This window comes from Aquila chrysaetos, chromosome 1, assembly GCF_900496995.4.
Source record: "Aquila chrysaetos chrysaetos chromosome 1, bAquChr1.4, whole genome shotgun sequence".
In the NCBI taxonomy this organism is placed as follows: domain Eukaryota; kingdom Metazoa; phylum Chordata; class Aves; order Accipitriformes; family Accipitridae; genus Aquila; species Aquila chrysaetos.
The window spans coordinates 69884869-69890868 of NC_044004.1; positions in this window are offsets into that span (position 1 = coordinate 69884869).

Sequence of the window (6000 nt, forward strand, 5' to 3'; positions counted from 1 at the left end):
CCTCGTTGACATTTTTCAGTGGAGCTGGGGCGTTAAGAGGCTTTGTCCCTTCTGCAGCTCCTCAGTCATGTAACAGAAATGCCACACTCCCCTTGCTTCTTCCAGGCACAAACAAATATCTTAATTAAAAAAAAAAAATCAAAGGGTGGGAAAAATTATTTCTAAATTACAGGTGAATAGACAGAACATTCTACTTGTATTTAAAAGCAAAAATTTAAGTTTCCTAAAAATCACCATATGTTCTCTCCTGTCTCTATCCCTCCACCTGCCACTGCCTCCTTGAGAGTAACAGTATCCCAGTTCACTGATTAGGCCATCACCTTGTCCACAAGGTCATCCAAGGTGGTAAGAAATAAAACTGTTGCTTATTTGCTCAGCCACACAACTCCAATATTGATATGTGAATAGTCACCATGGACAATTCACTAGCAAGCTACAGTTTGCAAAAAAACATTAATTAAACTGTTCACAGGAAACTTATGATCGGGTGAAAGAGCTACATTTGACCCCAAAATAAATATTTTCCACTTATTGATTCATCTACCTCTATTGGAGACTATTACATCATATTTTAAAGGATTTAATGTCACCATTTTTTCCAGAGTTTAAATCTTGTGCTCATCCGTAAGCTGTCCATATTTACTGTGGGCTTTCACAGGCAGATAGCTCTTTTTGGTTTTTGAGACGTAAGCCTTTAGTAAAGGATTTGGTATTTCAGGAACAAAATATTTATTTTTATAGATTTTTATGGCATAGCTGTTATGGCATAATCTTGAATTGGTCGCTTCATGTGCTGTGTGTTGAAATCTGTTCCAGAACACTAACTGTTGCAGGCAGGCAGGCAGTTGCAGGCAGGCAGGCAGTCACAGGCATTCCTGCCATTCAGTATCTATTACACAAATACTACAGGAAAAAGGTGCTCCGCTGAGGTTCATCCTAGGGCCGTTGGTGTAGGCCTCAGGTATCACTAAGCTCTTTCATCACATGCACTGAATATTTCACAAAGTGTTCCTCCGGTGTTTTTTTTTCCTGAGGAAAAAATAAAACTTTTAGAGTTTGGATGTTAAAAAAGCAATTCAAATCTTAATTTTGTTAAGTAGTGATTAACAGTTGTGGGTTTTTTTTAAAGCATAGCACCTACTAGAATTCTCTTTAAAAATGTTGATGTTAATTTTTTAAATGCTGCTTCTTCCCAGTGTTTTTAGATTGCTTGAAAGCTTCCTCTGGGTCTTCCTGTTTTTCTGGAAGCTGGATGTGTTGGCAGTGTTTCCGTTCTATGTGGAAGAAATCAGTGATCCAAACAAAATCCTCACAGAAAACAGAGAGAAGGACGCAAACAAAAAAACATGGGGTAAACTGTGGTTAACTCACCTCCTCAGAGTGTGGGAAGATGGAGGGAACTGGGGGGCTGCTGTGACCTTATCAAAACACTGCAAACCAGCAGCTCAAGACTGGCCCGTAGATAGCCGGTGGTTTTAGCCAGACTCAACAGCAAGTCAACCCTTCCCGTGCCAGGTTCTACACCGCTAGCAGAGACTGCCAGCAAATAAAAGCAGATAACGTGGCCAGACATTGCTGAATTACTTCTTTGGTTTAATCACAATGTTTCCTCCAGCGTGGTGCTGCTTGACACTTTAGGCAGAAGGAGAGAAGGAAGAAATAGCTCTTTTTGACACATTAGCTCGCCAAAAGAGAGAAGCTCACCCGTAAAGGAGAATGGCTCACTCACATGCAGTGTGCTGTACTGAACATAAAGATTTAAGACCAGCATTGCACTCTACCCAGTGGGTAACTTCACAGACAGTGTGTCTGTCTGTCTGGCAAAGCACTGACCTTTTTTTCTTCAGAAAGTGCGTTGCTGAAGAAAACTCACTGTTAGGCTTGTTGCTTCTTAATATGTCTAACGTGTTAATTTCCTAATTTCCTTCTTAATATTTCTAATGTGTGGATTTTCTATATAGAGGCAGCACAAGGCTTTTCAGTAACGTAGACAAACTTGAGTTTTGCCTTCCCACAGATGAGGACAAAAATGGCTCAGACTGTCTTCATCTTCAGGAGCAGCAACCTCCAGTTTAGCAGGAGAGGTAGACCGTGCGCCCAGAACAAGGATGGGTGGCTGGGAAGGCTCAATGGGAAGTTTCAGGAGGCCGGGACACATTGCTGTGGATGGGAAGGGACTCTCTCTCTCTCCCCTGGCTAAGACCTTTTCCCATCTCACTGGAGGGACTGAAACCCAAGGTAGAAGTCAAACCCCAGTTCACTGATCAGGCCATCACCTTGTCCACAAAGTCCAGGTCATCCAGCACGGAAAGAAGTAAAACTGTTGCTTACTGATCAGCCACACGATTCCAGCACTGAGTGTTGGAGAGGGTGGGTGGCAGGGTGCTCAGGACCCCGTCAAGAGGCTATGCCTTGCCAGGGGTGCAAAATGAGTGCGGCACCTCGGCTCCCTCCCCTCTGGAGAAGGAGAGAGACGTTTTGCTCGGTTGCTGTGCGAGAGGGGTGTTGTGAACTGTGGGAGGACAGCGGGAGGGTGGAGGGGCCAGGCACGTAGCGGGGTTGGAGCCGGGGATACAAAGATGGAGGATGATGACCCACCTATCACCACCCTGTTGTCCCAAGCAACTGCGTGTGTGCAGTCAGCTCGCTCTCCGAAAGCTGTCTTGCCCCTCATGTTTTAACCTGTTGTGACCCCTTCCATGAGAATAACACGTCTGCTATGACATGTATGTAATATCGCAGTCATCTAGTACGTACTACCGCAGTCACGCAGCTGGAAGATCTGAGTTTGCAACACCAACTTCTGTGCTAATCCTTGGCCTCCCACAGACAGCAAATTAGAAATAATCAAGCGTTGCGATCAAAAAGGCAGGAAGTCAGAGACTTCTTTCTGCAGACAGCTTCGATAGAGAGGACAGGTAACACAAAATAACCCTGCAAGCTTTCAAACTTTTGGACAGCTATAGACTTCAAGAGAATACAAAAATGCTCCTTCCCCCCCCCGCCCCTTCATTTTTGGTGGTGAGCCCACGACTTTCGCTCCACAGTACCAAGACTCTTTCAGGAAACGAGCGGCTTTGGTGTGCCGTTCCCAACACTCGCAGCATCCCTTCCCGGTGCGCTGCGGGATGAAGGCGCCTCGTCACATGCAATGGTACCTTTTCTCTCTTCCTGGCCCAGCTGTCGGTGAGTTAACGGTAGTAAAAAATGAGGTGCTTAATCCCATTTGAGAAGGGCTCAACACACCTAATTGAGCAAAGCCAGGTAGAGTAATAGTGATAATAAGCTAAAGTCTAATTCATTACACGCATGTGCAGGCTTGATAAAGACCTATCTACAACCTAACCAAAGGTTAAAAGTGACTTGAAGTCACTTCACGTGATAAGGTGAGGAGAAGTATCATAACGTCAGCTGTATTTTATGACCTTGATCACTTTTATGCCTGTCAGTGATTACACACCTCCATCTCTGTGGAGGAATCAGGCTCTTTACTGCAAAATGGTAAAATTTGCACCACCACATTTTGTTCAAGAAAGGTTTCACTTGCACTTGTTCTGTTCTGTGTATATAGTTAATCTCTTTCAGTGTAACACAGTATCTTGGTTCAATATACCCCGTTCTTCCCTTTGAAAATGATCTACATTCTACACTAAAATTTTCTGGCTGAAAATTGAAAAGCGTACAAACTGTGTATAGTTCATATTTCCTTATGAATGTATAATTACAGGCTCCCATAAAACTGGTTTATGAAATGTGAACTGTTCCTGACTAGTAATGTCAAAGTTGTTGCAATGGCTTATTTCCATTAGTTGCAACATCCTGTAATCTTAATAAGAACACAGCGACTTAAAAATCTAATAAAAAAAGAGCATGAAAGCATGAAAGAAACCAATTTAAGAGTCTATTGATATTAAAGGGCAACAGTGATTTTGCTTTGATTTTATTTTGTAGCAATCTAGATACACCATTCACAAAACCACATTGCATGCAAGTAAGGAAGATGTATTTAGTATAGCACAAGTGGATGATGTTATTAGTCAAGCAAAGACAAAGACAAGATAAAAAACAAAAATGAAAAGTAAGGATGGGGGAAAGTAAATAGAGCTGTAAGCTGAAGGAGAGTGCAGTGCCTGTATTGCCCTTGGGATTTTTTCTTGGACTGTAGATTTTTTGAGGCGGGGAGAGTCTTTCTGCCCTGTGTTGAGATCTAACCCCAGGACACCTCAGACATTAAAGCCAGTTTCATTCCTCCCAGGGGGACAGGAGGGGTGACAGGATAAAGAGCTGTGGGGCAAAGTCCTGGAGGCTCATACTCGCTACACCTCCTGGCAGACGCAGGACTGGGGGACTGTGGCGGAGGCTCTTCTGCTTTGACACCTTTCTGGCTCACAGCAGGAATTTAGTATGACAGTGGTGCTCATTATGGTGTTACAGAGATGTGGTAGAGAGAAAATACGCTATAAAACCATGTCTGTTTCGCATCCAGATCAGCCTCTTGCCATAAGCAACTGCCAAGTTTTTCCATGCCTGCTCTCACACTGCCCGTGTTTGTCCAGCTCGGTAGAGAGTCGGTCCTTGGTGCTACAAGCACGCAAACAGTAATCAATAACAATGTGGCCTCTGATGTTGAAATGCTTAGAATAGCAATGTTTTGGGAAAAACCTCAGCCAACGTGTAAAAATAAGACCTAGAGCTACAGGTCGGCTTTGTTGACTTTACGAGTGTTGTTGAATCTTGTATTTGACCTTTCCAAATGTAATGAAAGATTTTCTCTAGCACACAGATAGATACACACTGCTCTGTCATACTTCTCCAGATGGGCAGACTCTGACTGGTATAAGGCGAGCTATTTTGGGGGAGCACGCTGTGCCTTGCTGGACTGGGGCACTGAAAATGTGCGTAAGAAACAGGATGCACACAGGCCCAATTGTACCAGGGGCAGATGCTAACTTGTGCCAGCTTTGTATTTGAATAAGCAACCGAAAGAGATGCGCTTGCAAATACACGTATTTATTCTACTTAACACACTGTGAAAAGCCCGAATGCAAGGGGACATTATGAATTTAAAACACTAAAAAGTTCATGTGCAACTATAAAGCTGCTCTCACATGACCATACATCTGTACCGCTGTGTCCACAAAGCCCCTGCCAAAATCTCAGCATAAAAAAAGAAAGTGTAAATTTAAATAAAAGACCATATCATGGTGCAAAGTTAGTATTTGGTCTAAACAAGCTGTAACTCAGCATTTAAAAAGTGCAATTTCCTAAGTTTCTCTGAGGGAAAACAGCAAAATGAGAAACATGCTGCATCTGCTGTTTCCTTGTCAAAGTGCCTAGACAGCACCAGAGATGGGGAAATGAAATTGCTTGGGGTAGATGGATAATACATTAAAAATATTATAGAACATGGTTGAAATGTCTCGGATCGCAGTCCTCCACTTAGACTCCTAGCTGCTGCGTGGTGTACCTGAGTCTATTTTGAGGATTTAGACAGACTCTGTGTGGTGGCACAGGCCTCATCCTAGTGCTTTTTATGGGGATGCATTTCATCTCAGTTGCATAACTGTCAACAGCTGCAGTCCATAATAAATGTCATATATGACAGTTAAATGGACCTTTCTCACTTGCTGCGATGTAACTGGCACAGAAAAGGTGGAAAGCAGAGTAACTGGGAAGCAGCAAGCAACCATGTAACGCTTCAGTCGCTGTATATATCTTTTCTATGTGAGGTGAAAATGTTTTTCACTTCAAGGCAGTATATATACGCTGACAGGAATTCAGTTTAAACAGGAGATGCCATTGGTAAGGGGCCGCAGACACAAACACAGGCTCGCACCATGTTGTGATCTAGCTTTTTGGAATTTGTGACCTTCAGCTCCAGAAACATGGGCTTGGTAAGATAAGAAGAGCAGCTCTCCTAGCTTACCCGTAGATAGGGAACTGATAAACACTAAGTAGTTTGGCATGCCTTTCTGCGGAGTGCAGGGCTATGCATACACA